The sequence below is a fragment of the Cuculus canorus genome, chromosome 4 (assembly GCF_017976375.1).
Source record: "Cuculus canorus isolate bCucCan1 chromosome 4, bCucCan1.pri, whole genome shotgun sequence".
NCBI lineage: Eukaryota > Metazoa > Chordata > Aves > Cuculiformes > Cuculidae > Cuculus > Cuculus canorus.
This window is the reverse complement of record NC_071404.1, coordinates 41836426-41848320: the sequence shown is the minus strand read 5'-3', so window position 1 is coordinate 41848320 and position 11895 is coordinate 41836426.

The window sequence follows — 11895 nt, the reverse complement described above, 5'->3', positions numbered from 1 at the left end:
AAATTTTCAAATAAAAATGCTTTAAATGAGAGATTAATTAGACCATCTGGCTTAGGGAATTGAAATGACTTCCCACTATTATTTCGTATTTAACTATAATTAGACCAATATATCTGAAACTTTTCACTAGACCAACAAAAATGTCATTACCCCCTTTGTCCTGTATTTCTGTCCTTGCACATCACTGTGCAGTCCGAGAAGCACAGCTCTGCTGTTCCTTTGCTGTCCACAGCACATTTTCACAAGAAGGAGTTGGAAGTCTGTAGAGAAAGGTATTTTGTAAACCTGCTATTGGCTGCAAAGAGGAGTAGGATGAAGCTTCCTATGTGACGTAACTCCATCACCTTACAGCAGAACAGCATGGCAGACAGAAAGACTGCCAAGTCCTGCTAGCTGTGGACAGCTGAGAACAACTGTAGAGTTGATCTATAGCTGAAGGGACACATGCTGCCCGTGGGCTCCAGAAGTGGCATGTGATAACAATTGTGGATCACACATGTTCATGTCCACTTTTTATTTGATTTTACAGCACAGCCAGTTGCAGTGGGAGTGAACATAAATCCTCCTGTAAGGGATATTCAATTCTGTATGTATATATTTTAGACACTGCATAGACTCATTTGCCAGTAACTTCATCATGGGCCATTACCAAATTAATAGAGAAAAGAGTGACTTTTTAAAGCTCTTTTTAGACCACTTCCATATTTTTTTACAGCAATGTAAGTGTAAAAATATGAGAACTTGCTAATTATTTTGTGTTTAGGGGATTAGTTACACTTCTTTTTCTTACATGTGACAGGCAAATCAGCTTCTCAAAGCTGTGAAGCGTTCAGTGATAAAAAAGGTTCTGTGTGTGGTCACTAATTCGATATTTTTTTCACTGCAAAGCAAATGAAAGTCATTTAGACTCATTAGGGGCTATTTTTCAGGATAGTAAAAGATTTAAGAATTTGCTCTCCTATCAGTCCAATGGCAACTTATCAAGCTACCATGGACTGGACAGGTTAAAAAATGGCATTAAAAATCCTGTGGTGAAGAAATCTGACCTTAGAGCAAACGTGACATGCTGTACTTACCTTAGGACATCCTACAACAGTAGGACAGATTCTTCAGTTCTTTCTCAGATAAAAATACTGTTTACCAGACAATGAAGAATTACTTGGAAATTGGGTAAAGGCTTCTGCATTTTACTCCTGAATCACAAAAACTTTCTAGAGAATAAGCAAAATTAAAAATCTGGCAATCCATAAATCATTCTCTTCATTGGAAATAATACAGAAAGTGTTTCTTTTATCCTTAAGCTGCGGCATCACATTGTAACTACAGATTTAATCAGAGACCTCACAGCATGCTGCCAGTCTGTCCCAGCCCTACTTCACTAACAAACATGTCTTTTTCTGTTAGAAATGCGGAGCTACTCAAATCCTGATTCTTTTTATTGCTTAGCCACAAAAGCCTGACAGCTAACATACAGCAAATATTTAAGGTGCCTAATAAAGACAGACAGGGGGGCGGGAGGACGGGGAATCATCAAGTTTTTTTCTAGTGCTTTCCTTGGTACTGCCTAAGCCTGCTCTTGGGACTCCCGGTGTTGAAGAAATGCGGAGAGGATTGCTGCTTCCTCTCACTGGGCTTTCTAGTGACCCTTGCTTCAGTATTTTCAGGTGAAATCCAAATTTCTTTTGTAAGTAGCCCAAATAACCTACAGCTATCCGTTCCTGAACAGTGAAATAAAATTAAGCTTTTAATCCCAGATTTGTTTTAAGGTCAGATCTGTACTGAAATAAATCAAGTAGCAGCGGAAAGAAGCTGATTACTAAAGCCTTTAGCAGGCAGGATGCATAGATACAAACACAATGACATAGGAAACTTAGCAGGAAATGTCACAAATATGGAAATGGTAAAATAAACCAACAACTGTTTTCTGAAAGAAGAAAACATCAGATCAACAAGTATCAATACAGCAACAGTTACGATATAGAATAAACTTCTGTTGGGCAATTTACACATGGCTTGTAGTAACCCCTAGCAAGTGCAGCAGTTTGCTTGTGTTTTTGAGTTAAAAATAATAAATGGCATGTGATATACAGAACTGTTCTATTTTGGGGGGGAGGATGTCTTATTTATACTGCCTTTTGGCCTATCAGTTCTCCCAAACCTTTCTGGAACTCTGATCTCCTTCCCATATCCTTTCTCTCTGCCAAAAAAAAAAACCCTAAAAATAAAATATCCCCCAAACAGAAGGAAATCAATGAACACCCTACCAATGTCTCCTCAAAATATAAAAATATAAAAATGCTGAATAATTCATACCTCAGTTTTCAAAAATTTTAGTCTATGTAGGGCTTGGCATTTCCTAACTGGGAAGAATCTGTTTATTAATTCCTAATAGACATTATTTGAAATTCACCAAAGTCAGGGCAGAAGTTCACATCAAAGAGCAACATGTGTCCGCTTTATATATAAAGCAGTTGGTTATTCTGATTTATGTCACAGCAACACATGGATGTCTAGAAATATGTTGGCTCCATTTCAGTAAGAAATATTTAAATAATGAGGGCCCTGAATAATGTATACTGTCATCTCATATTCTCTAACAAAAAATAGACAAGGAAGAAGGTTTGCCATGTGCTAAAACTTATCTAAGATCAATGACAAACAGTGAATAGAAAATAGTTCTCTGATTTCCTTTTCACAAAATCACACAATGTCTGAGGCGGAATGACCTTCAGAGGTCATCACGTCTAACCCTCTGCTCAAGCAGATGCACTTAGAACAGATGGTCCAGGACCACGTCCAGCTGACTTTTAAGTGCCTTCAACAATGGAGGTTCCACCACTTCTCTGGATTCATTTCAGAAATGTAAAACAGAAAATAAATTGCAATTTTTATTGTCTAATTAAAACTAAAAATAAAAAGTTTACCAAGTAATATTTTCTGGGTTTTTCTCATCACTGATGAAAAAGATCCCTGAACCTAATCCTGGAAATTCAAATAAAATTGAAAGAATAATGCAATTACTTTCTAATTACATTGTAAAGAAGTTTCATACTTCTCCCTGAAAAATGAAGATGATAAATTTTTGTGTCCCAAAGCTACTACAATCAATATGCCCAAAGCTGCAGAGCACTGGAGCATTCACTGATGTGTTTCCCAAGGACAAGATTTTAACAAGATTAGTGGGTTATACAGTCAGGATTAGAACTCAAATGCAAATAGAACATTGATACGTTTTCTCAGGCTGTTGTACAGAATGCATTTAATATTTAATAAGCTAAAACATATCTCGCACATGTTAAAAGCAAAATGGGCAATTATACGACTGCTTAATTTCACCAAAATCTGGAACACACATTAGATAATAAAAGCTGTAATTACCATAGGGTTTTGGGGGTTATTTTGGATAGGTTTTTTTTTTTTTTTACTTTTACTTTTTCCTCCTGGGCGAGATGTGACTTTAAGAATCATCTTGTTCCAAACCCCCTGCCACGAGCAGGGACACCTTCCACTAGATCAGGTTGCTTAGAGCCTCATCTAACCCAGCCTTGAACATTTCCAGGGATGGAACATCCATGACTTCTCTGGACAACCTATTCTAGTGCTTCACTACCTTCACAGCAAAAAATTTCTTCCTAATAGTTAACCTAAATCTCCTCTCTTTCAGCTTAAAACCACTACCCCTCATCCTATCACTGCACTCCCTGATAAAGAGCCCTTCTCCAGCATTCCTGTAGGCCCCTTTTAAGTACTAGAAGGCTGCTAGAAGGTCTCCCCAGAGTCTTCTCTTCTCTAGCCTGAACAAGCCCAACTCTCTCATCCCGTTGTCACTACTTCTGGGAAATGAAAATGTGTGTGTAACATTCTGTTTGTTCCGTCACCTGGTGTTCATCCAAGAGTAGCCACTACCACAGCCTTCCTGGGATCGCCTTTTCATAGAATAAATTCCATTCTGAAGTTATAACCGTGGCATTATCCCGGTCTACTGAAAATTTCCATTAGACACTTCCTTCACAGATACCATTCGCCATAAACCTGATCCTAACCCTGAAAATTCAAATAAAATTTTAAGAATAGTGTAATTACTTTCAAATTACATTGTAAAGAAGTTTCATACTCTTCCTCCAAAAATGCTGATAAATTTTTGTGTCCCAAAGCTACCACAATCAATGTGCCTAAGCCTGCAGAGCACTAGAAGACACTTACTAACACTTTAGTAAAATGACAACTCAGAAACTTGTCTATATCTGCATGTCAAATCACTATTTTCTGAGGGATTACAGACTAGCAACTGAGAAAGAACAAATCTTAAGAACAAGCTAGTGTAAAACCTCACCACCAGTATCTGAAACGCCTCTGGTCACTCCACTAAAAGCAAGCAAAGGAATGGGAAAACAAACAGGCATGATCAACGGGAAAAAAAGCTTTTGAAGGAAATATAACAATTATTTCATAGAGTCCTATGTCTGAAGAAACAACATCCAAGAAATGAAAACAGATAAGCAAATCTGAAGGCAGAACTGATCATTCTTCTCTTCCATCCACTGAAACTCATATTTGGTCTTATAAAAGACTCCTCAAAGAGAATAAGTAGCACAAAAGCGGCTAAATAAAAACAACTAGCTCTTAATGATACTAGGAATAGATCTGTCTCCTTTCTCTGCCAGTCCCATGCAATAACATAAACAGGATTTGACCCCTGGTTATGTTGGCCTTGTCTCTGGATACATGATGTATGTGCTGAAGAAATGCATTTAATTTGAAATGAGCAAGAGCCAAATGAGAAAATTTTGAGATTTGACTCTAAGAAGTAAAGTTTGGAAGCCATTTAAAAGTTGTAAGTCTGGATATTGTAAGAGAAGTTATCTAGATGGGATTTTCAGTGTTTCCTAGCATTAGCAAGGCTAACAATAAATTAAAGTTAATTCTAACATTGCTTGCACAGTCACTATGGCATTATCCTATTTCCAGCATGGGATCTGGCAAATGATGGCAAGTGCAGTTAGCACAGACTATTTTTTTTAAAATAGTATGAGATACAAAGTTTTCTATGTATATATTTTATGCTTCTAGAAAAAAAAAAAGAGGGACAAAGAAAAGCAATAAAATATCTTTAAATTGCTTTAGTTAAAAAGGCATTAATTACTTTTTGTTCCTCATTAATAAAAAAGTCAAATAAATGAGTTTTGAGAAAAGTTTTAGCATTTAACCAAAACTGAAATAAAAATCCAGATTCTAATAGGAATGCGGTATTAAATAATTTCTCCTGAAAGAATAATATTAAATTCGAACCAGCTATAAAGGTCATTTTCTTCACAAGCATGTTAGAGAGTAAATTATCAGTGACTCCTTTTATGCCAGTCAAATGCTATTAATGTAAAAAATCTTACTATTTTTGCATACATTTTTTAATATTACTGGATGAGATTCTTAAGTAATATGTTATAGAGAATACCAATTCCAGCCAATAGGTCATAGAATTTTTTTTTTCCCCTGACAATCCACATGTGGCTTTGCCAGTCCTAATATTTAACCAATAAAAGAAAAGGGCAATAAGACCCCCAGGAAATCTTGCCCAAAGTAGGTTTCCCTTTCAAGAATTTACAATGAAGGTCAACAATGGCAAAACATATGGTCTGATTATTTAGATTTTTTTATAAAGCATTTGACAAGTTTCCACAAGACTTTTTTTTTTTTTTTTTTTTTTTTTTCAATGAACAAGACAGAGGAACAAGCCTGAGAGCAAAGAAAAGATATAAGGGTAAAAATAACAGTGTGAAATACTGCTAGTTCCCAATGAGCATTAAGTTGGCCATCTGCTGGTGCTCAAATCAGATGTGAAAGGTCTTCTGCAGAAACAGATCTTTTGAGCATTTGAAACACCACGAGCAACCTTAGAACTTCCCGATTGCTGTATAATTCTTAGAAGACTGGAATTATTTAGCGGAAAAACATGCAATGAAGGTGCAGAATAGATCCAGATGCATGGAGAATTGACTTGTGCAGCAGATAACTATTAGTGCGATGATTTTCAACAGATAACAGCCTAAGAAAGCATATCTATAGTGAATGGCCTCTTCAAATTGAAAATGAAGTCTCTCCACTAAAATCACATTTGATAAAGGGAACAACATACTATAGTTTGGCATAGTTACAGGATATATAATTGACAGTCATACCTGCTCCCTCTGTAGTCAAGACCATTCCTTCAGAAGATGTGCTGATCACTTTGTGAGCCTGCAGAGAAGATGCCACTACTCATTGGTGACTCCTAGGATGGTAAGGACGTATTAAGAGCTCTGCTTGTTTTTTTTCCAACAACGAAAAGAGACGGGATCTGCTATACACTTTTATAGCTCAACTACAATTGAGCGCCATTTTCTGGAGCAAGACACCAGAGTAACAGCTAGAAGCACAGCTACAGGAATGAATTTTCTGCAAAAAGAGGCAGTTGTGACAACATTTTTAATGGTTTTATGTGTGTGAGTAGTTCATGTGTGGATTTTCTGAATTTACTTGACCTTTGATTATCCTCATCATCCTTTCCTGTAACTATTATTTAGAAACAGGAAGACACAAATTATCACAGAGGAGGAGTAGCATGTGCTTATACAGTGACATAAATTACATTTGTTGATTGTTTTCTCTGTTTTTTTCCATTCTCTCTTCTAATCCAAACTATGCTCTCACACTACAACTCTCTGGTAATTTCAAGTTACCATTATTAGTTCCTGCATTCAACTCAAAGAAATTATTGGAAGCCATTGCTTCCTAAGCAACATACTTGATGTACTCTAATGTCAACATTCCTGACATAAAAAAAAAAGAAGTAATTATAAAGCATAATTCTCATCATGTGTTTTTTTTTTCTTTAAGCATTTTTTATCTTAAGAAAGAACGCTATGCAGAAGGAAAACTGCAACTTTTTATGCCTTTTTTTTTTTTTTCTTTTGTGTAAATATGCTGCAGTATCATTTTTCCACCCTGAGGGAGAGTGACTGGAATCCCTTCCCATGTGAAAAATGTAGCTCTGGATATTTTCAGATGTTTGGTCCATGAACAGGTATAATCCCAGAAGTATACTATAAAGCTTTGGCTGCAGACTGATACAGACAAAGATCACAAGACTAAGGGAGCCTTTAGAAAAAGCAAAGGAGAGCAAGTGTGTTGTGGGGCTTTCTCATCCTCACTAGATTACTGTTTTTCAGAACTCTGCCTTGGTAGTTCACTATTTTTTAGATTTCTGTCTTGTTTTTTCTTGCAAGTGCTCTTATTTATTTATTTCTTTTTAACCAAAAGTGAAGCTAGTAAGAAAAAAATAGAAATAAACCTCACGATATTTCTTTCTTTTTGAGATAGATAAAAGGGTAGGTAAAAGTAGATAGCTGTTCTGTGCTTATCCAGGAGAAACGGGAAGCTGACATACCTGGCAGAGCAAATGCCTATTGTGAAGATGAAGTAGAGAGTCCAGAGAGGCCACTGCTGTGAGACTATGCAGTTTGCAAAACCTCATTATGCAAAAAATGAAAAATCTTTTCCCTTCTTCCATCATGATTGGGGAAGCAGCAGCACTACCATAAAGCCCTTAGGCTTATGCAACTCCCCTTCAGCAAATCTTTACTCTGCGGCAGAGCTGATCCTGTTGTAGTCAGGTCTCAACAGAATTCCATCAGTTGCACAGGAACACAGAGAGAGATAACATGGAAATGAGACGTGCCAGGCAATAGAAGCTTGTGCTGCTCATGATAGCAACATTCACTGTTGTGTCATGTGCGCCAAGGGAGATGGCGGCTGCATGGCAAAGTTCTTCTCCACACGTTGAAAAAAAAGACTGATCTCTGCACAGAAGCAAATAATAGGAATTTCATGCAAATTTATTCCTGCTGTTGACGATTAATAGGCCTTTTTTCCCCCCATTGTTGTGTAGTTATATTTGAGGAGCAGCAGAGAAGCAGTGCATTTAAGATAAACTGATCTCTAACAGTAAAAGAGATGTTATTAGATGTTTGAAAAAGGGGGGGGGGGAAGAGCTTCTTTCACTTGTTTTCTTGTAACAATTGAAATCTAAATACGGCCAGAGAACAGTTAACCAAGCAGCTAGTGCTTGTGGTGTAAGTCAGATCTATGAATCATAGGAATGACCTGTAAATTAGGTGATCTACTCACTACTTGTTTGATCTTAAGATGTACCTTGTGCCAGCACTGCCATTTCTCTTATCTTTACAAAATGGATACAGGACATTTACTTAGCTAGCAATGACTTTTCTGCCCGTAGTGATATTCAAATGAAAAGCACTATGCAGAGAGATCAAATAGCAATGAAATTTCTTCTACGTAAAAATCAAGCTATCTTAATGGACAACATACACAACTATCAATGGCATTATTCCACTTTTACATCAGAATCTAAGTAAATTACTATATACAAAAATCCAAATCTAGATAATTCCCTGCACGGAGTCAGGTAGGAATTTATAATGGACATACTAGGCTACAGCTGGGCAAACACCTGCTATAAACTACTTTTTCTGAGGAACTCTTTAATGTGCCAGCAACATGTCCTCAGCTTCTAGCCTGGTCAATGGTGTAATTGCCTACAGATGCTTTGTGTCACATTCGGCACTGCGGGAGTTGAACTCGCCTCAGCACTCATATGTAATTTCTAATGTGAATGGTATGCTATAAAGCTACATAGCTTAACAATAACATGTTTGGGGAAATTATGAGGGGAAAGAGCAGCATGACCAATGAATTCTCATACTTTTTTATTCAGTGATAGGATCAGTTGGCTACTCAAAATGCATAGATGCTGCCCCAACACTGTTTCATCCTAATACCTCTCTTGCTTTCCTTTCAGTTTGCCTTACAGCATTACTACTTTTTATTTTACTAATAAAATTCTATTCCCATAAGCAAAGATTATATTCAGGGACATTTTCAAGGCATTAATTAAAACTGTTGACATGTTTTCTTTACAAAATTATCAAAACTAATCAGTCTTTCCTCTTTTGCTAACTTGATTTAAACTGATAAAAACCATCTTGGCAAAAATGGTCACAAGCATGAGCACAAGATTTGTGGGTACACTTATTTGAAGTTTTAATCAAATTTTTCTATTGGGTTATGTGGGAAACTGGTGAAGAATTGTAAAATGCTTTATATTGTTATTAATATAGCATGGAGACACACATTTCACTTATAAAATTTACCTTAGATAGTACAGACAGATACTGTGCAGTAGTCTCTTATTCAGGATTTGGTTGATCTAGCATCTGAAACACAATGAAAAATTTGAGCAGATGTGTTATCTTTTAGGCTAGACAACTCTGTTTCCCGTTCTTGCTCTGCTTTCTTAACTTCAATGAGTCTTTTCTACTGCCATTTTACTGGATGAATTAACAAGTTAGCAAACTGCACCCATGCCTTAGTACAATGACGCTGTGTCAGCAGAGATCTACTCGTGATAAATGGTTACCATGTTACTTCAGCACAGAGTCACAGAATTGTTTAAGTTGGAAAAAAATCTTGAAGATCATCAAGTCCAACCCTTAACTTAGCACTGTGAAATCGTAACTAAACCATGTCCCTAAGTGTCACAACTACACGTCTTTTTGAACCCATCTAAGGACGGTGACTCAATAACTTCCCGGGAAGCCAATTCCAATGCCTGACAACAATTTTGGCAAAGAAATTTTTTCTAATATCCAGCCTAAACCTCCCCTGGTGCAACTCAAGGCCATTTCCTCTTGTCCCATTTCCTACTGCTTGGGAGAAGAGACCAACAATTGCCTCACCACAACCTCTTCTCAGGTAGTTGTAAAGAGCAATAAGGTCTCCCCTCAGCCTCTTTTCTCCAGACTAAACAACCCAAGTTCCCTCCCTCAGCCGCTTGTCATAAGACTTGTGCTCCAGACCCTTCACCGGCTCTCTTACCCTTCTGTGGGTGCACTCCCGCAGCTTTATGTCATTCTTGTAAATGGGGGGCCCAAAACTGAACACAGTATTGAAGGTATGGCCTCACCATCTTCCAGTACAGGGCCATGATCACTTCCCTAGTCCTGCTGGCCACAGCAAGTCAGGATGTTGTTGGTCTTCTTAGCCACTTGAGCACACTGCTGGCTCATATCCAGCTGGCTGTCAACCAACACCCCCAGGTCCTGTTCCACTAGGTAACTTTCCAACCACTCTTCCTCAAGCCTGTAACACTGCATGGAGTTGTTGTGACCCAAGTGCTGGACCTGGCACTTGGCCTTGTTAAACCTCATACAGTTGGCCATGTCCAGCCTTGTCTTCAGGGTGGGCTAAGTTTATTAAAAACATTCAATATTTTATTTACTTATATTTACTTACCCAGTGATAACCAGTTAAGTTGGACATTCTTCTAATCCATTATATTGTTCTTCATGTATATCTTGAACTGTTTCTTAGAACAAAAACTTGGTGACAAACTACTTAGTGTCCACTGAACTAGCATGATTTGCTACTAATACATTTAGATTAGTGGCAAAACAGTAAAAAGGATTACTGTATTTTAAATAAATTGGTGTTGCAACAGCTCTATTTAAATCCAATTTTTAAAAGCTTTTATTATTGGAAATATATATGCTGTCCTAATAAAGAAATCCTGTAAATACACATTTTTCTTTTTAATTTCCTGAGAAGCATAGAACAAATCTACTTTCTGATAAATAATAATAAAAGAAATCCAGTTCTTGTCAATGTGAACAAACAAAGTAAAAATTTTTCTGCTATCATCCATCATCTCCGTCTGTACAATAATCCAATTTTTGTAAAATCAAGCTAGTGATGCTAATTAATTTCATTTTAAACTAAGCATATCTATGTGGCTTGACCTGAAATACTCCCTCTGAAGATTACATAATTTATTTAATGGAACCAAGCATTCCTTTCTTCTCAGTGACTCTACGAATCATAATTCCACACATTCTCAGAAAAGCACAAGGATGAATCACTGTGTCTGAAACTCCCCAAATTTCTATCAGTACCTTTGCATATTTATACCTACATACATATATATCCACAATTATGAGATTAAGAACAAACAACAAAAAATGGCAGAGAAGCTGAAAAACTAACAAAATTTTATAGTCAAGGGCTCCCTACTGCTTTCTGCCTCACTGAACTCATGAGGATACACCTTTAAACAAATAATAATTATTGAGTACAACAAAAAGAAGGAAAAAGCTTCTGAATGGTGTAGCTAACTAGTGATATTCTATTAACAGCCTTTGCCTTTATTTGTTCTAGCATCTCCTTATTTCATGCATTTATTTAATGTTGCAGAGAAGTAATTTTCAGTTCATTTGGTATCATGAAAGCAAACCACTAATAAACCACTAATACTAATCCATAGACAAATTTACCCTTTTTTTTAAAAAAAAGGAAGGATGTTTTCAAAGTAAGTCTCACTCAACCAATGTCTTGTTTGGCTTTTCCTCATGAATGAGAAACAATTCAAGTGTTTGTTGTTGCTGGTTCAGTTTTTTGACCACAAAAATTCTCCAAAATGACCCTGAATTGCCATTGTCACTGTTCTTCGGTAAAGGTAGCTATCTTGACTTACTTCTGACCTTATGATAGGTAGCTTTGATACTCAGGGACTAAACCCCATCCTTATTCCCTCCTCTTCCAGTTCAGTAGGGAATTTCCAGGGAAGATAGAATATGAACTTTTTCATGCCCTTCTGCCTGACAGTTTATTTTAGAATGGCCTTTATAGTATAATCCCATTAGGCTAAAGCCATTATGAATTCTTTCCATAATTTAATTCTTTTAATATCACAAGTTTTAATGAAATCCATTTTTAGTTTGTTGTCTATTGACTATTCATCACATCAGAAAAAAACCCAACATAACAGTAGTACATGAGCCAAAAAAA